This window comes from Erpetoichthys calabaricus, chromosome 3 (assembly GCF_900747795.2).
Source record: "Erpetoichthys calabaricus chromosome 3, fErpCal1.3, whole genome shotgun sequence".
Lineage (NCBI taxonomy): Eukaryota > Metazoa > Chordata > Cladistia > Polypteriformes > Polypteridae > Erpetoichthys > Erpetoichthys calabaricus.
In genome coordinates this window covers 306,302,370-306,328,865 of record NC_041396.2, presented here as the reverse complement: position 1 = coordinate 306,328,865, position 26,496 = coordinate 306,302,370, and the positions used below count along the sequence as shown (strand labels likewise).

The 26,496-nt window shown below is 43.4% G+C and overlaps 1 protein-coding gene across 2 annotated transcripts in view; it reads right to left on the bottom strand.

The window, feature by feature from the left end:
* Positions 1–26,496, bottom strand: part of os9 (OS9 endoplasmic reticulum lectin) — a 185,520-nt gene that overhangs the window by 50,389 nt on the left and 108,635 nt on the right. The gene's annotated exons all lie outside the window — the stretch shown is intronic.

Genomic DNA, 26,496 nt, shown 5'->3' with positions numbered 1-26,496 from the left:
GATGAATGACTGGCAGGGTAGGCATCAATCATAGAAAGTGCTTGTGCGGATGGGGACGGTGTGTGTGTGTGTTAGTTTACAGGGGCAAAAGTGTTGCCAACCCATAATGAAGTTGAGTAGCATTGTAGAGTCAGAGATGCCATCATCTTCTTCTATAATACACTAGCGTCGCTGTCCGTTTGTCTGTCCAGGATTTTAAATCACCTGTCGCTCACAAACTGTTTCAACTATTGATCCTGAAATTTGGTACACACATACTACGCGACGTCTATTATCTGCTTTCGGGGTGATGATTGACCTCCAAGGTTATTCCTCTTTTTATTTTTATTTTATTGTAGAAACAACTCGTGGCAATGCGGCGCATGCATACGGGCACCGTTCTCATCCCTACCACCTTCGCCATCACTTCCCCTACTTCTTCATATCTTAAATCATTCTTGAGGCAGATTGAAGACTTGAGTGCCAGCTTAAGTGAAAAATTAAGAAAAACGTACTAAGGAATTGCAACACAAACACTGACTTAATCGGTTTTAACGTAAAAAGATGAGAAGAAGCGGGCCGCTAAGGTGGAGAACAGGAGAGCTGCTCAGGAAGCAGCAAGAGCATCAACCTCCGAGCAAACGAATGATAAACATACAGAGAAAGAAAGAGTATGTAGTGTTTTGTCTTGGTAGAGAAATATATTCCTGTCCTTTCCCCATTTGTATTATTAATAAGTAGCCTTTGTCAGAAGGCTTCAAATCTCCCAGACTTACCACTGTTTATAAGGTACTGTCCCATAGAACTTCTCACCACCTTCCCTTCTACATTTATAACCTCAGGCGATTAGGTGTAGTAAAAGACAAGCAGGAGTTAAGTTACACTTTAAATAATGTATTATTGATAATATTCATAAATAATAACAATATGTAAAGTACAAGTGAACACTGGCAACCATACAACCTGATAAATGCTGATGTATAGTTTCAGGCGGCACACAGACTTGTCAGTTACAATCAATCAATCAAATAGCCTTTTATTGTCAATTCACTACATGTGCAGAACACACAGGAGAATCGAAATACTGTTTCTCTCTCATCTTCATAGTACAATGAAATATAAAAAGTATAAAAGTATAACATCTATATATATAATTTACTAAGCTGACAGAACAAGCAAGACAACCATGGGATATGCATGGCATAGCCACGCCCGCCAACTATTCACTAAGCAGCCGACCATGGCACATGCCTGACAACAATTCAAGCGAGAGCGAAAGCATTTGCCAAGAATGTTTTCATTAATCCAGAACGAAAGTCGGAGGTTCGAAGACGGTCACATACTGTCGTAGTTCCAACCATAAACGATGCCGACAGGCGATAGGCGGCCAACCTGGTAACCAAAGTCTTTGGATTCCGGTGGGGAGTATAGTTGCAAAGATGAAACTTAAAAGAGTTGACGGAAGGGCACCACCAGGGGCCTCATGTATAAACGGTGCGTGCGCACAGAAATGTTGCGTAAGAACATTTTCACGCTCAAATCGCGATGTATAAAACCTAAACTTGGCGTAAAGCCACGCACATTTCCACGGTAACTCATACCTTGGCGTACGCAATTTCTCCGCTCGGTTTTGCAGACTGGCGGCACCCAGCGTCAAAGCAGTGCTACTGTTCCTGTGTGGTCACCCTTTCTTTCTTAGCTCCACATTCCTGACGCGGCTTTATAAATACACTGAAACTAACTGCATATTGTTTATTAGTGTAATGCATCTGATTGTAATTAACCTGCAGCAATATAATGGTCCAGGGAATAGCCATAATATTCCAAATACCATAACTGCTTTAGCGTTGTTATTCTCACTGCATCTTCTTCTTCTTTCAGCTGCTCCCGTTAAGGGTTGCCACAGCAGATCATCTTTTTCCATATTACTCTCACTGCACCACTCGGAGTATTTATATCACTGTATCTGAGTGGGGAATCACAGCAGCAGCTGATCGGAAAGAGAATTATCGGTATACAGCATGAAGCAGACGCTGCCTGAGCCACGGCAAAACGCTTTAGAGACTTCCCTGTACGGACTTCGCGGTTTAGAAACAGTTTCATCCCAAGAACTATAAACACACTAAATCAGTCCATCAAGTGCTCCTTGTAGAACTGTCTGTACTTATAAGTACAATCACCTCACTGTAAACTTGCACTACAGTTATAATATTGCACAACCTGCGCCACTTTATAAAGCGCGTATTTACATATGATGATGGTATTCATTTTTAAGATGAAATGCAGCAAAATATGTTGATTATATTATACAGATAAAACTTTAACTTCATTTAAATAATCTGTATTGTTAATAATTAAACATATGAGGACACGGTGCCGCAGCGTTAGCTAGTTCAGGGATTGTTCCTGCATTGCGTTGTATTCTTGCTGGTGCTGACGCGACACTGGAAGGATAGACGGATAGAATAATTAAACATGTACTACGAAGATATTTCAATGTTCCTTAAAAGTTTTGAAGAATCGGCGTTCTAAGCTTACAGATGGCTTCACGTCTATTACAGAGCTGATTGTGTGGCGATTGGATATTTGGAGAAAGAAAAGTAAGGACAGGAATTGGAGGTTAGTACGTTTGAAAGAGACAGTACTTCTGTAGTAAATTATTTCATTGAAGGTCGCGCATGGTGCCACAAGCCTCTTGCGTGAGACATGAACAAGCACTGCGCCACTGTGTTCCCATGTTTAATAACATGCTTTAACTCCTATCATCATGAAAAAGATATCACGTATACATCTCAGTATTTTAATTATTCAGAGAGCTGAAATATCACGAATGTAATGGATTCTGTGTCCTGTCGGAGAAGGAGAAAGCCCGTTTAAGAAGCAGGTAGTGATTCACACATGTAGAGCACATAGAAGATCAAATACAGAACAAAGCATTTAATGTGCCACTTTAGTTACGATGGGATTTGAGAAACTAGTAAATTAAACGATTTTAAGATGAAGTTTATGATGTTCTACTTTAATGGCAAAATAAACTACGTGATTAAAGTGGAAATTTTGAGATTAAAGTTGAAATTTCGTGCTTTTTTCCCCACTGTGTGCCTATTTTTTTTGTCTGTACCCTAATAAGCTTTCATATGACACTCAGACGGTGGGCTACGACTTGCCTTTTCATGGCGACTTTGATATGTGACTTCTTTTTTATTTCGGGCACTGTGCGACTTTGTGAACCCGATCTTTCGAGTTTCTCCGACACTCTGTCACTCGATCAACTTTCTTTTGTTGATTATACCACTGTTTAAACCAACAAATAGTACGTCTTTCCTTTGCCTCCACTTGGTATTCGCTGAAATTCTTATGTTTTCCCCTGTGCTTTTCCCATTGTCTTTTCACAGAAGGCTATTTATATTGATTTGCATATTCAAAGAGGCGTAATTCTGGGACGAGTTGGGGCGGGACAGAAGGCGCGTGCACGTGCGTTACTTTTCACACTGATCAGGATTTATGTAGTGGAAGAACGTGAAAGTTTGTGTGCGTACAGATTCCTGCATCTGGATTTTTCTGTGCGTACGCACATTCCCGCTTTTGTGCTTACGCCATGTTATAGTGTGAGTTCTACACACAGCGTTATACATGAGGCCCCAGGTGTGGAGCCTTTTGCTTAATTTGACTCAACATGGGAAACCTCACCCGGTCCAGACACGGAGAGGATTGACAGATTGATAGCTCTTTCTCGATTCTGTGGGTGGTGGTGGTGCATGGCCGTTCTTAGTTGGTGGAGCGATTTGTCTGGTTAATTCAGAAAACGAACGAGACTACCGCCTGCTAAATAGTTACGCGACCCAACAGCGGTTAGCATCCAACTTCTTAGAGGGACAAGTGGCTTTCAGCCACGTGAGATTGAGCATTAACAGGTCTGTGATGCCCTTGGATGTCCGGTACTGCACGCACGCTACACTGAATGGATCAACGTGTGTCTACCCGGCGCCGAGACATGGGTAAGCCGTTGAACCTCATTCGTGCTGGAGACCGGGGCTTGCAATTGTTCCCCACGAACGAGGAATTCCCAGTAAGTGCGGGTCATACCCTCGCACTGATTACGTCCCTGCCCTTTGTACACACCCTGCCCCTCGCTACTACCATGGTTGGGTGACTTGGTGGATTATATATAGAAAAGCAGCCGGAACCGTAAAGAACAATGAAAAGACAATGTGGCTCAGAGGTGCATGTGGACTGTAGCAGAGACAAAAGCGACTCAGGTGAGGAGTTGGCGGCGGGCACATGAGCAGGCAGTGCGTACTGAACGATGATTGTATTTTGGTTCATAGCGTGCATTGTTGCAACGTTAGTTTTCTTACGCCGCGGGTTGGTTAGTATAAGATAAATAACATTAGAACTTGTAAAGCAGACCTGTGTACAATGTGCAATAGTGTGCAAAAGCCACTTACAGTAAAAAAAGAGAAGGTGCATTCTAGAGTAGCTTATGAGATGTACGTAAAGACACAGTTAGCAGCAGATGTAATATGGAGTCCTTATATAATACCAGCTGAGGTAGGGTGCTTGTAAATAGTGACTCTTGTTACGGTCCAGGGGCAGGGGGCAAGGGGGTAAGGTAGTGGACAGGGTTCAGCATCCTGACAGCTTGGCGGATGAAGCTGTGTGACAGTCTTGTGGAGTGGGCCCAGAGGCTCCGGTACCTTTTCCCTGAGGGGAGGAGGCTAAAAAGGGAGTGAAAGGGGTGGGCGGAGTCACCAGCAATACTGATGGTGCGACGGGTGTGGAAAATGTCCTTGAGGGAGGGCAGTGGGGCACCAATGATCTTACTGGCCGCATCCACTATGCGTTGCAGGGACTTCCTACAGGAGTAGTGGGAGACATAGTGGGAAGCATGGAGCGAGATACCACTTCGTCACATATGGATATTAAAGAACTCTCGTCAACAAAATCAAATCAAATTAATAATATACTGAACAATAATTAGAAAAGTAAAGCTGAATAAATCAGACTCTGCAGCTGCACAAATTAAAGGTAAAGCACCACTTCCGGTTAGCGGAAATAACCCAAAAAAGTTGATAGAAATCGACGTTTTGTACCAAATACTTGTATGCAAAATTTGGTTGACCGAAGTGAATGCATACTCAAGTTATCGTGCTTACACGCACATCATTCCAAAAATGGTGTTTTCGGACTTGGGGAGGTCTAAAAATCTCGACATGGAATCTTTGGACGATCCCAGCACATTTTCGCTATACTCCTTATATCTTTCACTTGGCTCTTAGAAGTTGGTTGCATTGAGTAAACACAGCTGGTGAAAATAGTTTGTGTGTCTTCATTTCAGGCTGCAAAGCAACGAAATGTGAATATTTTAAAATTTTGGTTTGTTTCTATTTGCACCGCGTCGACTCTGCCATCTTTTTATGTGTCGTTGGTATCGTATTTCTCACATTAGTCTGCGTGAAGACGTGCCATTAAGATTTTTGGCATCCCGTGGACACACAGGACAATAACCCCCAAGATTCAACGTTAAGTGCTGTCAAAGCTAACTACGTGATACAGGAAGGTGATAATCACAGCTTATGTACACTTCGGGAAAACACCTGACCTGAGGAGCGGATCTCGATTATTAGAGGGGACATCAGGGTCACATCTAGTTCAACTGTGTCTCGGGTCTGTGTAGAAATGTAGACCAACTGGTTTGAGTTTGTTTTCCTTTTCCTCTTAATGGTCCTCACCCACATGTTTTTTTTTTACGATAACAATAATGATTTTGATGTATATCTCATTGACACGCATTTCAGAATCAGCCTGGCAGGAAAAGGAACAACCTACTGAACACCGCAGTCCTCCCAGCTACCCGCTGTGCCAGTCACGTGTGCGACTATACAATACAAGCTTCCCAGTGGGGATTCCCACCTACAGCGCCCTCCATAACTTTTTTTTTTTTTTGTACATTTTTTCCTCTGCTCCACCATTTAAAATGACAAGTCAAACAATTCAGAAATCGCAATTAAAGTGCGCAAGGCAGACTTTCACTTAAGGGTCTTTGCAGACAGTTTGGTCACACGACACTTTTTTTTTTTTAACATGGGTCCCCCCCCCCATTTCAGGGCACGTTAACTAAACACCGGTGTAGAGTACCAATCCACAGCTGGCATGTCATTACATCTTGTGATCAGTGACGTGCGGTGAGCTTCATGGCTGGTGACTCCTTCAGAGTGAGAATTACAAATCTACGAACCCCAAAGAGTCTCTTATTGACTATTCAGTTGGCACATTGCCTACTGGTTATGTTTCATATCACATCATCTCATTCTTTACACACACACACAGGTGTGGCGCATATTTGGCTAAGAAAGAACTTTATGTTAATCGCGGCGAGAGAGAGCGGAGAGAGCGCATTTGCTACTCAACCTCCAAGTGCTCTAAATTTGCTGACTCACAATTCAAACTCATTCAATACAAATGAAAGTATAAAGAGGTGTACAAAAAAAATGAATTTCAATTTAATTGAAATAATTACTTGTTTTTAAAAGCTTTTAATTCTGATGCTTTAATCAATTTTAATGCTGACTGTTCAACAAAAGGATATAGCAAGAAAAACAAAAGAATATTTTATTTAAGGTCAAAATGTAGTTTTTAAATATTGGACTGTTTTTTTTTCTTAGTCTGATCCCATTTCTTTATAAAATTGAAAACCGTTTATGGTCTTACCTTTATTTGTAAATGAAGTCCATGCGCCTATCCTTCTCCATGAAAATTTACGTCAACTTCTTGTAAAAGTCCTCCTTATTTCCCTTTAGTTTTAAAAATCTTAAATCTTCCATTTTGGCAAATTAAAAATAAACGGCCCGCTGCAGTGCCCTTGACTTTCTGATGTCGCTAACTGATTGGCACCTCTGCGGAGAAGAACAGCAGCAACGAGCACCTGTTAGGCTCACATGCGCCCCCTTTGGTGCGGCACGGTACTGTCTGCCTCACTCGTCTAGTGCCTTTTCACTGCGGTTTTATGTCCAATCAACAAGACTAAATATGTCACACACATTTGTTAAAGCTCGCTAACACGAACAGGCCCGTGAGACCCCCCACATCGCCGCAAGACTCCAGCCTGAGGCTCTCCGAGGATGACGTGAGGAAGACTTTTTCCCCAACTTAGCATCCACAAAGCACCCGGCCCAGATGGAGTCTCTTTTAAAAACATGTTGTGACCAGCTAGCTGCTGTCTTTACGGATATTTTTAACACATCTCTGAGAGTTTCACCTGTCCTCACCCGCTTCAAGCACACAGCCATCATCCCTGTCCTAAAGAAAAATAAAGTAGACTGCCCTAATGATTACCGCCCAGTAGCCATGAAGTGCTTTGAGAGGCTGGTGCTAGACCACATCAAGGACATCATTGCTGACAGTCTGGACCCCCTCCATTTTGCCTACCGTTGCAACAGGTCCACTGAGGATGCCATCTCCGTAACACTTCACACCACCCTGTCTCATCTGGAGAACAAGAACTGTTATGCCAGGCTGCTGTTTGTGGTCTACAGCTCTGCCTTTAACACCGTCATTCCATCCCAGCTCATCGCTAAACTCCTGGATCTGGGGCTTAGCTCTTCACTGTGCAACTGGGTACTGGACTTCCTCACCGGCAGACCTCAGAAAATGCATATTGGTGGAAAAACCTCCATCAACACCTTCAACACTGGCACCTCGCAGGGCAGCATGCTGAGCCCCCTGCTTTACTCTCTCTACACCCATGACTGCGTAGCTAAGTACAGCTCTAACACCATCCTCAAGTTTGCTGATGATATCGCTGTAATAGGTCTGAACAGCGAGGACGATGAGATGGCCTACAGGGAGGAGGTCAGACTCCTGGCAGAATGGTGTCAGGACAACAACCTCACCCTCAACGTTAGTAAAACTAAGGAGATGATTGTGGATTTCCGCAAACAGGCAACAGAGCACAGCCCCATCTACATCGGAGGTGAGGCTGTGGAGCAGGTCAGCAGCTTTAGGTTCCTTGGAGTCACCCTCACTGATGACCTTAAATGGTCAAGTCACACTGTGGCAGTAGTCAAGAAAGCCCAACAACGCTTCTACTTCCACAGGAGACTGAGTAAGGCCCGGATGTCCCCCACACCCAGTGCAGTTTCTACAGGTGTACTGCGGAGTCCATCCTGACAGGATGAATCACATCCTGGTAGATCAACTGCTCAGTTCAGGACTGCAAGAGCTCTACAGCGTGTGGTGATCACGGGCACACAGCGATCCATGACATCCACACTACACACTGTCTCAGGAAAGTGAGCCGTATCATGCAGGACCCCAGCCACCCTGCACTGTCACTTTTCACCCTCCTCCCACCTGGGAAGCGACTAAAGTCCATTCAGACACACACCTCCAGGTTCAGGAACAGCTTCTACCCAACTGCAATCGGTAACCTTGTGTCACCTCCACTGCTACCTGTACATATATGTCTGCCACTGTCTTGACTTATTCCTAGGATTCTGGTTTTATTTATTTACTTATTATATTCATTTATTTATTGTGTGTGGGTTTTTTTTTTTTTTTGGTCTGTGTTCACTGGCTGCGGGGGCACATGCAAGCAAGCAATTCATTGTACATGGTACTTGTACTTATGACAATAAAGAATTGAATTGAGTATTAGCCACACTGTGGAAGGTCAGGGTGTGTAATAAACGTGTCTGCAAACCTTACAGTGGGTACGGAAAGTATTCAGACCCCCTTCAATTTTTCACTCTTTGTCATATTGCAGCCATTTGCTAAAATCATTTAAATTAATTTTTTCCCTCATTAATGTACACACAGCACCCCATATTAACAGACAAAAAAAAGAATTTTTGAAATTGTTGCAGATTTATTAAAAAAGAAAAACTGAAATATCACATGGTCCTAAGTATTCCGACCCTTTGCTCAGTATTTAGTAGAAGCACCCTTTTGAGCTAATACAGCCAGGAGTCTTCTTGGGAAAGATGCAACAAGCTTTTCACACCTGGATTTGGGGATCCTCTGCCATTCCTCCTTGCAGATCCTCTCCAGTTCTGTCAGGTTGGATGGTAAACGTTGGTGGACAGCCATTTTTAGGTCTCTCCAGATATGCTCAATTGGGTTTAAGTCAGGGCTCTGGCTGGGCCATTCAAGAACAGTCACAGAGTTGTTGTGAAGCCACTCCTTCGTTATTTTAGCTGTGTGCTTAGGGTCATTGTCTTGTTGGAAGGTAAACCTTCGGCCCAGTCCGAGGTCCTTAGCACTCTGGAGAAGGTTTTTGTCCAGGATATCCCTGTACTTGGCTGCATTCATCTGTTCCTCGATTGCAACCAGTCGTCCTGTCCCTGAAGCTGAAAAACACCCCCACAGCATGATGCTGCCACCGCCATGCTTCACTGTGGGGACTGTATTGGACAAATGATGTGCAGTGCCTGGTTGTCTCCACACATACCGCTTAGAATTAAGGCCAAAAAGTTCTATCTTGGTCTCATCAGACCAGAGAATCTTATTTCTCACCATCTCAGAGTCCTTCAGGTGTCTTTTAGCAAACTCCATGCAGGCTGTCATGTGTCTTGCACTGAGGAGAGGCTTCCGACAGGCCACTCTGCCATAAAGCCCTGACTGGTGGAGGGCTGCAGTGATGGTTGACTTTCTACAACTTTCTCCCATCACCTGACTGCATCTCTGGAGCTCAGCCAAAGTGATCTTTGGGTTCTTCTTTACCTCTCTCACCAAGGCTCTTCTCCCCCGGTAGCTCAGCTTGGCTGGACAGCCAGCTCTAGGAAGGGTTCTGGTCGTCCCAAACGTCTTCCATTTAAGGATTATGGAGGCCACTGTGCTCTTGGGAACCTTAAGTGCAGCAGAAATTTTTTTGTAACCTTGGCCAGATCTGTGCCTTGCCACAATTCTGTCTCTTGAGCTCTTCAGGCAGTTCCTCATTTGCTCTGACATGCATTGTGAGCTGTAAGGTCTTCTATAGACAGGTGTGTGGCTTTCCTAATCAAGTCCAATCAGTATCATCAAACACAGCTGGACTCAAATGAAGGTGATCTCAAGGATGATCAGAAGAAATGGAAAGCACCTGAGTTAAATATATGAGTGTCACAGCAGAGGGTCTGAATACTTAGGACCATGTGATATTTCAGTTTTTCTTTTTTAATAAATCTGCAACAATTTCAAAAATTCTTTTTCTTGTCTGTCAATATGGGGTGCTGTGTGTACACTAATGAGGAAAAAAATAAATTTAAATGATTTTAGCAAATGGCTGCAATATAACAGAGTGAAAAACTGAAGGGGGTCTGAATACTTTCCGTACCCACTGTATATTGGCGACATACAGAGAGACAGCAATGGGCACGCGCATCAACCCCGTTAGTGTGTGAGGAGAGCGCAGTCCGAGGAGAGGGGAGACTCGTCGCTGCTGTACCTCCTCGCGTTTCTCTGCTGTATTTGAACAGGGAATATTCCAATTCAGAGATTTTGACTACATAAATGATAAAATTATTGGAATCATACACATTTATTTTATGTTATCATTACTTTTTTTTTTTTTTACTTTTCATGATGACCCTGAATTGGATTTCAGGGGGTTTGAGAAGGGTTAGGTAAATCTCGTCTGACTTGTTATTTAAGGGGAGAGCACAGATAATCTCATTTAGGCGTAACTAACCTCACAGGGTGGCCAGAGGTGGCAGTGGAGAGTACAACACTAAAGCTATCTGGTGTGTCACAGCGGGTACAAAAAAAAAAAAAAAAACACCAGCACCCAAGGGGGCAAACTACAAGTGTCTCAGGGGGCCTCAAAAACAAAACTGTTTGGGACATTTACATCAATTATAAACACATTTTCTGGTGTCATAAATCAGACAAGATGAAATGGAGCTTCAGAAGATGATCACTGCTGGCCTGGATTGTGACAGGGTGACGTACAGTAAATGACGTTTCATCACGCCCAACTCTGTTCTGAAATGAAGAAAACATTCCTGGTTGTAAATGTGGGATTTATTTTCTGTCAAGCGTCATCTTCACTATGCATATGTGTCGTAAAAAATGGCCAGTCTGTGTGATGGTGGTCAGAGGCACAAGGCGGCATGACCTTAACTTACACAGATTGTGTACCCGTGTGCCGTTCACTTTTTCATACACAAGCCTCTCATGCAGCCATCTTTATCTCCTGTTTGTTTGGGGTAGGGGGGGGGCTTGTCCCCTTAAGTGTTCTATTCATACTCAACTGGACTTAAATTGGGTGACCGCCTTGGTCATTCCAGAATGTTCCATTTTTAAGTTTTGATAAACTCCTGTGTGGCCTCAGCAGTCTGTTTGGCTCCTTAACTTGTTGTAGGATGAAGTGCCGTCCAGTGAGTTTGGAGTCATGTGCTGGAACTTAAGAAGATCAGATGTTTCTACACACCTCAGAATTCATTGTGCTGTCAGCAGTTCGATCACTAATGAAGAGAAGAACGCCAGGACCTGTGGCGGCCATATATACCCAGGCCATATCACCCCCAGGACCGCCATGTTTAACAGATGAGGTGGTCTGCTTTGGGCAGTTCCTTTTGGTCTCCACACTTTGCTCTCGCCATCACTCTGATGAGGTTCATCTTTGTCTCGTCTGTCCACAACACCTTTCCCCAGAATTCTGCATTCTTTCCGAAGTCCTTTTTCTCAAACTGTAATCTGCCATCTTGTTTGTGTGGTGTGCACCTTGCAGTGGGTCCTCTGTGTTTGAGTTCATGAAATCTTCTGCTGATAGTCATCTCTGACACACACATCGGCCCCCTGAAGACCATCTCTGATCTGTCAGACAGGTGTTTGGGGCTTTTTCTTGACCAAAGTGAGGATTCTTCTGTCCTCAGCAGTGGGGGGTCTTCCTTGGCCCATCAGACCCTTTATGATCTGTGCCTTCTTTCTTCTTCATGACATTCCAGACAGTTGATTTTGCTCATCCTAAGGTGTCACTGATGTCTCCAGTGATTTGATTCTTGTTTATCAGCCTCATGATGGCTATCATTGTCACAGCTCTTGTCCTCATGTGGAACAATGGCAATCCCAGACTCCAAAGGGTAGAAGCAAGCTGAGGTATCTTAGAAAGCCATGAAATCCACCCGAGGAATCACAAACACCTGTGATGCCAACTGTCCAAACATTATGGTGCCCTGAAATGGGGGACAACATAGAAAAGTGTGGTGTGACCCTCAGTGAAAGTCTGCAGTGTGCACTTTAATAACGGCATCACAATTGTTTGATTTGTCATTTTAAACTGTGGAGCACATGGGGGACATCACAGAGAAATGGGTCTTTGTCCTAGTGCTGGGCGGTATACCGGTTCATACTGAAAACCGTTTTTTATTTTTTTTATGATAACCGCAACACCGGTTTAAATTGCCTAAACGATGTTTGGAACGTGGCGCAGCGGGAAACTGTTCAAGTGGGGACCTTATTCACTGCTACACCGCTAAACAAAGATTTGTTGCACTAGGGCTCTTTTTCACTGCTACACCACCAAATAGTGGGCGGTAGCATAGGTATGCCACGCGGTGAAAATGGACAGAGAGCCGAAAAAAAGCAGTCACATCTGTCGCCTGGAGATGCTTTAGTTTTAAAAGGTCAGATGTGTAAATACTGTTTCTATACTACTGGATAACACTGCAAGCCAAGTTGTACTTGTTTTTGTACGTGCTAGTGTATGTTTTGCTTGTATTGATCCTGCGATGTGGTGGTGACTCGTTCAGAGATGGGCGCAACTCTGAATGGATGGCATAATTAAACATGTATAACGAAGATATTTTTAAAGTTCTGAACACTCCGTCGGCTAAGTTAATAACTAGTTTTAATTTCACAAAGACGTTTATCTGTGCAGTGATTGCTGCAGGCGCCTGCTCTTAGTGTGGAGGAAGTCAGTTTAAGAAGTGTAGTGATTAAGGACTGGGTCGGGGAACACTTAACACAAAGTATTTGATGTGCTGCATTAACTTGTGACGGGGTTTGAGAAAATCTAGTAAATTAAACATTGATTTTAGGATGAAGTTTAGTTTACAACATTCTACTTTAATTATAAAATAAACTATGAGAATAAAGTGGAAATGTCGACTTTAATCTTGACATAGTCAACATGTCGAATTTATTCTCGACATATAGTTTGTTTTTTTCTTCCGTGTCCATATTTTTTTTTCTTCACAGTGGCCCTTATGGGCTTCCATAGGGCTATACCACAAACAGCATTATAAATGCAAGTTGCAGTTTTTATTATTTATGTATATAGCTTAGCTTGAAGCAAGGTCCATATTAATGCAGTTTGCCTAAATGATGGTACAGTTGGTAAGATGTCATCACCAAGTTGCACTTGTTTTATTTTATTTTAATTTGGTGAATACTGTGTAATGCACCTGGGCTTGAAGCCTTGAAGTAATAGTGCAACTATCAGTAATACTACTATTATTTATTTTATTGTTATTATTTATTAGTTTAAATATTATGCAGTTTAACGATGGTAAAATTATTTAAAAAGTCACTTTAACGTGACAGTGGACAGAGATTGTTAACATTAACAGAAAGTGTAGTTGGTTTACAAAAAATATTTACTATTTATTCCTTTTCTAAGACGTGTTCAGTGCAATCCAACTTTTGACAAACACCTCTGGATATTTTACTAAGTCTAAATGCCTCTTTGGATGGTTGAAAATATGTTGTCAAAATCATAGTTTAAGCTTTTGCAAAATTTGTTCAATTAAAGGTTCTATATTTTGACTGCATCTGTCATGCAATGTGATTCCTTCTCTTTAGTGCCACCCCCTTGAAAACTTTATGGGGCCATGCAAACCTGGATTAATACTTGTGTGCACATTAAAATGTCTTTTTGTACGATGTACAATTCTCATAACAGTCTAATAGGTTATTCTTAGCCAGTCTACTGCAGTAATTGCAGTGGAAAATGTGGTTAATATCCACTTGTGCATGGGGAAAAAAATACCGTCGAATACCGTGAAACCGGCAGAATTTAGAAAAATACCGTGATATAGAATTTTGGTGATACCGCCTACCTCTACTTTGTCCCAAACATTATGGAGGCTTGCACTGTCGGTGGGAATTCCCATTGCATTCACGTAGCACATGATCACCACAGGCGGGAAGACGGGATTTGTGTCCTTCAGCAGGTTGTTCCCTTTCTTGTGGTGCACAGCCACACTAAACATTAAAACCAACTTCTCTCTAAACCTGGCATACAGCACATCAGATGCACACCACCACCACCAACAGCAGCAGCAGCAGCAGCGGTTATGGTAAAAAGTACGCATGGGCAAGGGTGAATTAAAAAAGGAGGGAGAGGCTGTTGATTTATTTAATGTTACTTATTTAGATCTATAAATATTTACTGTATACCCCCTTCAGGTATTTCTTGCTCCAGTAAAGTGGATTCAGCTCTAAAAAGAGTTGGAAAAAGTGGCCGTATGTTGCTTTTTCGGAAAGAGGCAGTAATGAAAGTAATGCAATGAGCAACATTAACTAATTGCTTTTGATACCAAGTCATAAGTAAGGATAGATAGATAGATAGATAGATAGATAGATAGATAGATAGATAGATAGATAGATAGATAGATAGATAGATAGATAGATGTGAAATGCACTATATAATAGATAGATAGACAGACAGACAGACAGACAGACAGACAGACAGACAGACAGACAGACAGACAGACAGACAGACACTTTATTAATCCCAAGGGGAAATTCACTTAAATAATCTTTAAAGGAGAATTTTTAAGAATAAGGGGGATGTGGCAGAGCTGCAGTAACTACAGGGGGGAAAAATTGATGAGCCACAGCATGAAGTTATGGGAAAGAGTAGTGGAAGCTCAGATAAGAAGTGAGGTGATGATTAGTGAGCAGCAGGATGGTTTCATGCCAAGAATGAGCACCACAGATGCGATGTTTGCTCTGAGGATGTTGATGGAGAAGTTTAGAGAGAAGGTCAGAAGGAGTTGCATTGCATCTTTGTGGACCTGGAGACAGCAGATGACAGGGTGACTGAGAGGAGCTGTGGTATTGCATGAGGAAGTCGGGAGTGGCAGAGAAGTACGTAAGACTGGTACAGGATATGAAGTGTGACAGTGGTGAGGTCTGCAGTAGGAGTGACGGCGGTGGGATAACATCAGGGATCGGCTCTGAGCCCTTTCTTATTTGCAATGGTGATGGAAAGCTTGACAGATGAGATTAGACAGGAGTCACCGTGGACTGTGATGTTTGCTGATGACATTGTGATCTGTAGTGAGAGTAGGGAGCAGGTGGAGATATGAGAGGAGAGGAATGAAGGTCAGTAGGACCAACAAGACAGAATACATGTGTGTGAATGAGAGAGAGGTCAGTGGAATGGTGAGGATGAGGAGAGTAGAGTTGGTGGCGGAATTTAAATACTTGGGATCAACAGTACAGAGTAATGGGGATTGTGGAAGAGAAGTGAAGAAGAGAGTGCAGGCAGGGTGGAATGGGAGGAGAAGAGTGACAGGAGTGATTGGTGACAGACGGGTATCAGCAAAAGTGAAAGGGAAGGTCTACAGGACGGCAGTGAGACCAGCTATGTTATATGGGCTGGAGACGGTGGCACAGGAGACAGAGCTGGAGGTGGCAGAGTTAAAGATGCGAAGATTTGGATTTGGATGGATAGGATTAGAAATGAGGACATTAGAGGGTCAGCTCAGGTGGGACGGTTGGGAGACAAAGTCAGAGGGGTGAGATTGCATTGGTTTGGAGAGATGCTGGGTATACTGGGAGAAGGGTGCTAAGGATAGAGCTGTCAGGCAAGAGGAAAAGAGGAAGGCCTAAGAGAAGGTTTATGGATATGGTGAGAGAGAACATGCAAGTGATGGGTGTAACAGAACAAGATGACGAGGACAGGAAGATAAGGAAGAAGATGATCCGCTGTGGCAACCCCTAACAGGAGCAGCCAAAAGAAGAAGAAGAAAGGAGTAAGAAATAACTTACTACACTCTCTAACTAATTTGCCAGAAACCAACAAAAAAAAAAAAAAAAAAAAAAAGAAACTAACTTTGTGTTAATTAAATAAAAACCGTACAGAACAAAACTAATAAAATAATTGATAAAAAAGAACATAAAAAGTAATATTTGAAAAATAACAAAAAAGTGAACACTTTAGCCAATAGGCGGACCCTGGCTGAGCCGAGCCAACAGCACAATCTGCACAGCCGCTCTCATTGGCAATTACATGTGGACTGGAGACTCAAGGTGTCACTGCTGTGCTGGTGGTGACGGTCATTGGTGCCAGACTTGTCTGTGCTGGTGAAGAGAGAGCTGAAATTGAAAAGCCCTCCATTTAGTGGCCATTCCGCATTCCACCAAGCTTTGAGAATCAACTGGAGGAACTCCATCGCAGATACAAGCACTAAAGCAGGCTTAACCTTAAGAGACTGGCAGAGGAGCACAGACATTCCAAAATAGCAGGTTGAGGTAGTTTGGGCATTTCCTGTATGTCTTTCCTAGCAGGTGTTTTGGGCATTTCAAACCAGGAGGAGACCTCTGGGCAGACTTGAGACATGCTAGAGATTGCACATTGGCATCTCACCAGAGGTGTTGAAGGAGATGCATGGAGCAATTCCTCTCCCTGCAGTGCCAAGAAACTGCACAGTGAGGGCACCTATGCCCCCAGCCCTTACGGTCCCACGAGAACAAAGCCACCGGACTCGCAGAAGGAGGTGTCATTTTCGAGAGGAACCTGCCGGTAGTCAGACCTCCCTAAAGAGTGACTATCAAGTTCTGAGGCTTTTGTTTATTTCTTTAGTCCAAAGCTTGGACACAGTCACGCTATGACAGGCGACATCATAATTTTTGAGTTTTCATTAAACAGGACGACCTGGTTGGTGGCCCAAATTACCCTGAGATTTTCCTGTACTCAGCCAAACTTCACGTGAGCCGTGTCACTTGGCTCTGCCTGGAAGACAGTGGGCCTACCGCAAGATAAAGACGGTGTAATGGAGTACTTCTCTGTATACATTATTTCTAGGTTCTAGACCCCCATAAAACCAACAAGGGTTAATATTATTGGTAGGCAGCGTGGTGTACTTAGTTAAGGCGTTGGACTTCGGACCCCAATACTGACACTGTGTGTGTTCCTGAGCAAGTTGCTTCACCTGCCTGTGCTCCAAACATCAGAAGTCTCCTTGGATGAATGATGACGGACAGGGCTTGTGTGAGTGGCAGCGCCACTGGCAAGTACTTTAATTGTGTGTCTGTGCTGAGGAGGGGTGAGAAGCTATCATCACAACTTAATGCTTGCTTGTGCCAGTCATGACTGGGGACATTTCCTACATGACTGTCACTCAATTCCGGGGTCAATTAAGACCCCGTTCAGAACAGTTTAGTTAGCGCGGTGTATTTTCTGCGTGTGTCCATTTCTCAGACTTTGCTAAATCAGCTCAGCCTGTTCACAGGTTTTGATGCCATCACAGTTTAGGTTTCGGAATTTAGCTTCCTGCTAGCAACTGTCATGCTGCCCCATCCTGACAGGAGGAGGAGGAGGTTAGGAGCAGGCGCTGATACAGCGCATTGCTGCACCCACCCCATGACAAATCAACTCAGGGTCCCAGATTAGGGCCCGAGTGCAGCCATGCATATCCTGAGGGGCTGATTTAAATTCAGGGGTGGTCAAAGTGCGACTCTGACCTGTCACTTTATTACTTAGTGTGACAGCAAGAAACTTTCTAGTTAATCATCCATCCATTATCCAACCCTCTACAGGCGCTGGTCATAAAATTAGAATATCATGACAAAGTTGATTTATTTCAGTAATTCCATTCAAAAAGTGAAACTTGTATATTAGATTCATTCATTAAACACAGACTGATGTATTTCAAATGTTTATTTCTTTTAATATTGATGATTATAACTGACAACTAATGAAAGTCCCAAATTCAGTATCTCGGAAAATTAGAATATCAATTAAGACCAATGCAAAAAAAGGATTTTTAGAAATGTTGGCCAACTGAAAGGTATGAACATGAAAAGTATGAGCATGTACAGCACTCAATATTTAGTTGGAGCTCCTTTGGCCCGGATTACTGCAGCAATGTGGCGTGGCATGGAGTCGATCAGTCTGTGGCACTGCTCAGGTGTTATGAGAGCCCATGTTGCTCTGATAGTGGCCTTCAGCTCTTCTGAATTGTTGGGTCTGGCGTATTGCATCTTCCTCTTCACAATACCCCATAGATTTTCTATGGGGTTATGGTCAGGTGAGTTTGCTGGCCAATCAAGAACAGGGATACTATGGTCCTTAAACCAGGTACTGGTAGCTTTGGCACTGTGTGCAGGTGCCAGGTCCTGTTGGAAAATGAAATCTGCATCTCCATAAAGTTCGTCAGCAGCAGGAAGCATGAAGTGCTCTAAAACTTCCTGGTAGACGGCTGCATTGACCTTGGACCTCAGAAAACACAATGGACCAACACCAGCAGATGACATGGCATCCCAAACCATCACTGACTGTGGAAACTTTACACTGGACCTCACACAACGTGGATTCTGTGCTTATCCTCTCTTCCTCCAGACTCTGGGACCTTGATTTCCAAAGGAAATGCAAACTTCAGTCCAGTCCTTTTTGTCTTTAGCCCAGGCGAGACACTTCTGACGCTGTCTCTTGTTCAAGAGTGGCTTGACACAAGGAATGCGACAGCTGACACCCATGTCTCGCATACGTCTGTGTGTGGTGGTTCTTGAAGCACTGACTCCAGCTGCAGTCCACTCTTTGTGAATCTCCCCCACATTTTTGAATGGGTTTTGTTTCACAATCCTCTCCAGGGTGCGGTTATCCCTATTGCTTGTCCACTTTTTTCTACCACATCTTGTCCTTCCCTTCGCCTCTCTATTAATGTGCTTGAACACAGAGCTCTGTGAACAGCCAGCCTCTTTAGCAATGACCTTTTGTGTCTTGCCCTCCTTGTGCAAGGTGTCAGTGGTGATCTTTTGGACAACTGTCAAGTCAGCAGTCTTCCCCATGATTGTGTAGCCTACAGAACTCGACTGAGAGACCATTTAAAGGCTTTTGAGTTAATTAGCTGATTAGAGTGTGGCACCAGGTGTCTTCAATGTTGAACCTTTTCACAATATTCTAATTTTCCGAGATACTGAATTTGGGACTTTCATTAGTTGTCAGTTATAATCATCAACATTAACAGAAATAAACATTTGAAATACATCAGTCTGTGTGTAATGAATGAATCTAATATACAAGTTTCTCTTTTTGAATGGAATTACTGAAATAAATCAACTTTGTCATGATATTCTAATTTTATGACCAGCACCTGTATATTCTAACTGCAGTGTCACGGGGGTCTGCTGGAGCCAATCCCAGCCAACACAGGGCGCAAGGCAGGAAACAAACCCCGGGCAGGGCGCCAGCCCACTGCAGTCTAGTAAATCGGTGTCGTAAAATTTCCCAAGATGCTTTACAAAAGCAGTAGAAACCTTGTCAAGTGGACTTCACCCTAAGCCAGACACTCAATGTCCTACTATTCACGGTCAAATTAGTGCTGGTTTGCATGGTTTGGTGACACTTTTGACAATGTAACACAGTAAATGTCCATTCTGAAGCGTGATTCACACCAAGGACGGTGTGACAGTTGGCAACTTAATGTACGCCACCTTGTCTAACCATGGAAAAAAAAAAAAAAAAGAAAAACTTGGCACCGCGTCCAAGATGTCTCATCATTTCACAAATGGCGTCTCACATTTCCTCGACATACCACACCCTCCTAGCAGGCCTGAATGTCATTGTCTCTTCCAAGGTTTTTGGATCCACTGTTCTCTTTCTGTCCTCCTCACTTTATCTCGTCCTTCATTCCAGATTTTTTCTCCTGAACTCTCCACACGTTATGTTCACATTACGGCCGATTTCATCTCCAGGTTGACTACCCCCCTCAATCCTCAGGTTCTCGTCTACTCCGTTATTATTTCTGCCAATTCCACCTACGCTGCAGGCTTATCTCTTGTAAGGCTCATCTCTGCCGTTTCCTCTTCTAACTTACAAACCACAATCATCTACCAGCTGTTGCTTCATAATCTCCCTGTAAACTTTCCTTCTCTTAACTGCAGAGAAAAGCATCTTAAAAGCATTTTTAGATTTCACTGCCTCAGGCTCATTCCTTTCCAGGTGCTAAAAGAACTTAAAGTAACGCACCAAGTAAACGTGGTATTTTTTTATGTGAAGGGGGTTTCATAAAGTACGCAGTTCTTAAAAATGCAATAAATCAGCCAAAATTGAAGCAAGATTCAAAATTTTTATTTAATTTCATTCAACATATACTTCGATTTAATAATGAAAAATGATATCGAGCATATGTCCACCCATCCTTCTGCTGACACCAGCATAGGTGAGAGTTTCCCCCCACCCACAATTACAGCAGCCCAGGTAAGCAGAGAGCTGAGGAGACTTCGTGCTAGCAAAGCAGCGGGTCCAGATGGAGTATTGCCACGACTGCTGAAGGCCTGTGCGCTGGAGCTGGGGGGTCCTCTACAGCGCATCTTCAACCTGAGCCTGGAACAGGGAAGAGTCCCGAGGCTTTGGAAAACATCTTGTATCACCCCAGTCCCAAAGGCATCACGTCCTAGTGAGCTGAATGATTTCAGCCTGTCGCTCTGACGTCACATGTGATGAAGACCATGGAGAGGCTGCTGCTTCACCACCTGAGGCCACAGGTTCGCCACGCCCTCGACCCTCTGCAGTTCGCATACCAGGAGAAGGTGGGAGCGGAGGATACCATCATCTACATGCTACACTGATCCCTCTCCCACTTGGACAGAGGCAGTGGTGCTGTAAGAATTATGTTTCTGGACTTCTCTAGTGCCTCCAACCTCTGCTCCTTAGGGACAAGCTGACAGTGATGAGAGTAGACTCATACCTGGTGGCATGGATCGTGGACTATCTTACAGACAGACCTCAGTATGTGCGTCTCGGGAACTGCAGGTCTGACATTGTGGTCAGCAGCACAGGAGCGCCACAGGGGACTGTACTTTCTCCGGTCCTGTTCAGCCATCGGACTTCAAATACAACTCGGAGTCCTGCCACGTGCAAAAGTTCACTGACGACACTGCTATGGTGGGCTTCATCAGGAGTGGGCAGGAGGAGGAGTATAGGGACCTAATCAAGGACTTTGTTAGATGGTGCGACTCAAACCACCTACACCTGAACATCAGCAAAACCAAGGAGCTGGTGGTGGATTTTAGGAGGCCCAGACCCCTCATGGACCCCGTGATCATCAGAGGTGACTGTGTGCAGATGGTGCAGACCTATAAACACCTGGGAGTGCAGCTGGATGATAAACTGGACTGGACGGCCAATACTGATGATCTGTGTAATAGAGGACAGAGCCGACTATACTTCCTTACAAGGCTGGCATCCTTCAACATCTGCAATAAGATGCTGCAGATGTTCTATCAGACGGTTGTAGTGAGCGCCCTCTTCTACGCGGTGGTGTGCTCAGGAGGCAGCATAAAGAAGAGGGACGCCTCACACCTGAACAAACTGGTGAGGAAGGCAGGCTCTATTGTAGGCACGGAGCTGGACAGTCTAACATCTGTGGCAGAGCGACGGGCGCTGAGCAGACTCCTGTCAATCATGGAGAATCCACTGCATCCACTGAACAGGATCATCTCCAGACAGAGGAGCAGCTTCAGCGACAGACTGCTGTCACCGTCCTGCTCCACTGACAGACTGAGGAGATTGTTCCTCCACCACACTATGCGACTCTTCAATTCCACCCAGGGGGGTAAACATTAACATTATACAAAGTTATTGTCTGTTATACCTGCATTGTTATCACTCTTTAATTTAATATTGTTATTATCAGTATGCTGCTGCAGGAGTATGGGAATTTAATAAAGTATCTATCTATCTATCTATCATATGTCCACCTCCACTTTCTCTGCAGGCAGTCATCTAATCGTTGAAATTAACGATAACTCTTTCGCAGATGTCTCTGTCGAATTTGCCGATTACCCGTTGAATTTCCCTCTTCACATATCCCCATAAAAAAAGAAGTCACAAGGTGTGAGGTCACATGACTTTGGAGGCCATTCTTAGTCGCCGCCGTGAGGTGAGATTATACGCTCAGGGATCACAAAGCAAGGTGATCGTCTCCCGGGTTGTATGGCAGGTAGCCCCGTCCTGCTGAAAGCACATTTCATCAGTTGCCATTTACAGTAACTGAATTTCCACCATCATCTTCAAAAAAGAAGGGGCCAATGACGCCTGCTGCCCAAAAACCACACCAAACCGTGGCTCGTAGGGGATGCATTTCATGCTCTTGGATCACTTGAGGGTTTTCGTCACCCCAAATGCGGCAATTTTGTTTGCTGACATACCCTGAGAGAGGGAAATGTGCCTCGTCACTGAAGATTATTCTTTATGAACAATTGTCGTCCTCTTGTTCCAAAATCCAAATCGGCGAATCTTTGCCGTTTTGCATGATCTGCTGGTTTCTGCTCTTGTGTCAACTGAATCTTGTAGAGGTGCATATGAAGATCTTTTTTCAGTATTCCATACACCGAAGATGGTGACATACCCAGCTGTTGTGAACAATGGCGAAGCGACTTCACGGGGCTTACATTCACACTTGTCTTGCACTACTGCAATGTTTTGTTTGCGTTCGAACATTACGGTTTCGACCGGGCGATTTTCTGACACAGATTCTTTGAATTTCTGTACCAACCTTGAAACTGTTGTTGCGGGAGGGGCATTATCATGTCCAAAGATCGCGCGAAGTTTACCGACAGTCTCTGCGTAGCACTCCTTGTTTTTGTAATGAGTTTTCACAATAAGAATGCGTTGCTTGATACGGAACCGCTCCATGGCTACTAAATGGAAAAACGACAAATGGTCTTCTAATCGGAGTGATAATGGATAACGAAAACGATAGAACAGTGCTGACAACCTTCAAACAAAAAGATCCCACGCAATTCAAAAACTGCGTACTTTATGAAACACCCTCTGTCTTACTCCATGTACTTTGTAGTGACGACTGAGAAAATCTTTTTGTTTTCAGGCAGAATGGAGATCAAGTTTCTATCAGAACAGGCACCAATCCATGGGGAAAAAAATCTCACGTAACTCGTGTCGCACAGACCGCATGTCAAATCATCCTGTCGTATACTCATGCGTATTTTTACTAAGACAGCGTTTCTCAACCTTTAAGTATCTGCGACCCGAGTTTTCATAACAGTTTTAATCGCGCCCCCCTAACGTTTTTTTGGAAACCCTAATAAAATTTATTCCTATATTTTTTGCTGCCGGTACACCACTACAAGTTTAAAATTTCCCTACGGATAGCAAAATTATGCCACATATGGCAACATTCGCGCCCCACAGTTTGAGAACTGCTGTCATAGCGTATGGTCCTGAATTGTGTAAATCTACGTTTTGAGCATTGAATGATGCGATCGTGAAAAATGTTTTTTGTAGACTTGGATATTTTGCCTGTAGTGTTTGTTGATTTCACTTTCACCAAAAACCAAATCTTTTAATTCTCGCGGATGCGCCTCTTCATTGGGAGGCAACACTACTTTTCCCTGATTGGCCACACAAATTAAACGATCTACAAGTCTCCAATTTAAACTTTAAAGCTGAACAAGATCTCCATACTTCTGTCATATCACCCATGTCCATATATTTAATCTCTTTTTGCCGTTCTGTTATTTCACTGAGTAATAATTTCCGTTTGTTTGTAATAGTGTGATCTTTACTTTCTTTGTTTTTTTTTTGGTACTTTCGAATTCCACCGCTTTCCTGATGTCTAACCTGTGTGTATCACGCCAACGTTTTTGAACGTCTTTATGAAGTCTTTTATTTCTGACCCCGATTGGACCTACGAGGTTTTCAGTTCCACTTGGTCCGGACTGATTATTACTTTTCCTTATTTTCAGAATTTGCACTTCAATTATTTTTGTTCTTTTTTGCCTTCTTTTCTCTCCAACGCTTTTGGGTCTCTTTTCGAGGCGCTGCTCTTTCTTCTTCTAGAAAGTATAACATTTTTAGGAGCTGAGAGCACATGTCCAACAACTGAGAGGTTAGATGTCCGTGACCTTGTTTTAAATTGGTTGTAAGTAAGGCGTGATGTGCAAAAGTCACCGTCTCACGGGTCTTGCTTCCAAAGGTTGTAAAGTCTAGTCTCGCGGGACGTCAAAGTGTCTTTCTGAGAAGATCACATCTTGACCCAAGATTTTTTTTATTATAATAGAGAGATGTAAATCTGCAGCCGTTCTGAGAGCTTGTTTAGGTACAGAAGACAACCAAACAAGAGAACACTGCCATCCTATGGCATATGCCATCTAAACTGGGGACAATGACAGCTGACATGCTGGGGCACAAAAGAAAATTATTTTAAGGCTGTGCATCATAATTTGTCTTAGTTATGTACTGTAAAATACAATTCAATATCCAAGAGAAATCCCATAAGCCCTGATTTTTTTCTTGTGTTTTACTGAGTTGATATTGGTGTCAGTCAGTCATTATCCAACCCGCTACAGTAATCCCTAGGTTCCAAGGCCGACCGCGATAACTGAATTTCCGCAAAGTAGGGACACTTTATTTAATTATTTAACGTGTATTTGGACGTTTTTAAATCCTCCCTGTATTGTTTACAACCCACCATTTACTCTATTAAAAACAGGGACAACTGCTAAGCAATATGAAATCGGTAGATAAGTTTACACTTACTGTATAGAGAAGTACACGTAGCAGCTTGTAGGCGGTCATGATGTCGTCGACCTTGTTGCAAAGATTCCTAAAGCAGATTCCATCCAGACTACTGTCTTATCACGTCCACTTGCAACTCGTTTTGCACCCTGGTTAAAGGACACTGCGGCCGTAGATCTTATATGCTTTTCCTCCTTTTTAAATAAAAAGAATCAATGTCCTGCAGTGGTGTAGCTGTTCCCTACCTTCAACATATCCAAAACGTTTACCTTTTCTGCAATCATTTGCATCTTCTGTTGGTGCTTGGACACGGCCCCTGAAGCATTAGCACGTTAATGATGAATGAGTGAGATGAGACTTCCTGGTTAATGCAACACTCCGTCGCTGAGCCAATCAGCAGCACACAGGAACTTAACTGCGTGCTCTGATTGGGTAGCTTCTCAGCCATCCGCCAATAGCATCTCTTGTATGAAATCAACTGGGCAAACCAACTGAGGAAGCAAGTACCAGAAGTAAAAAGACCCATTGTCCGCAGAAACCCGCGAAGCAGCGAAAAATCCGCGTTATGTATTTAGATATGCTTACATATAAAATCCGCGAAGTAGTGAATCCGTGAAAAGTGAACCGCGAAGTAGCGATGGATTACTGTATATCCTAACACAGGGTCACGGGGGTCTGCTGGAGCCAATCCCAGCCAGCACAGGGCGCAAGGCAGGAACAAACCCGGGCAGGGCGCCAGCCCACCACAGGGTACACACACACACACACCCCAAGCACACAATAGGGACAATAAATCAAACCATGAACTACAGACAGGGAGGCAGAGATGATACTGCCATGGATTAAAATGTGCTATAAGACAGGACTGGTGTCACTAAATTAACTTGCATTGTAACAAAGATGCAGAAGAATAATTCAAAATATAAATGTTATGTAAGGACGGAGTGGTGGCTCTGAGGGTTAGGGATATGCACTGACAATCAGAAGGTTGCTGGTTCGAATCCCGTAAATGCCAATAGGGACTCTGCTCTGTTAGGCACTTCAGCAACAGCCCTTAACCTGCAATTGCTGAGCACTTTGAGTAGTGAGAAAAGCGCTATATAAATGCAAAGAATTATTATTATTATTATTAAAATAATATATTGTACAGACAAGAAAATTGATAAGATTTAAACAGGGCTGGACTCTGTAGTAGCAACATCAGTGACTTTATAGAAAGACTGCACTAGCTCTGTGGAATGATTTATTGCAGGGATCAGACACACACAAAATATCAATGTTGGGTAGGATATTAAAAATTGTGCAGTCAGAGGAGAGAGGGGAGTGGACAATGAGCTCGTAGAAAGAGACAGAAAGAAGCATGAAATCACAATGGTGTGCACAGACATTTTTTAAATCATGTAAATCTAAGTGCGGAGTGTTGCACTCACTGCTCTTCAGCCACTTGCAGCTCCTTTATTACATAAGCAAAATAATAGCCGTTCAATTTTTGCGCACGTGATTTAGGCCCAGTAATGCCAATGGGTTAAAGTCTCGGCCTGAAAGAGCTGCCCTTGGTTCAGCATGTATATTAAAACACAAGTTAACAACTGAGCGCGCTCACAAATCACGTCATGTTTTATGACAGGCACCGGTAAGAAGAGGCCTTTCCAGCAAGGTACTGCCCGCCATAACTAGAGAAGCTCTTTGAGACACTAAACCTGACGTCTGAATCAAATCAAACACGACAGAGACGCTTTGCCTCACGTAAGCCGAATATTTGGCTCAAATAACCAAGAACATCCAACAAACATAAAACAAAATGTCCCCGAGCAAAATACCAAGATGCC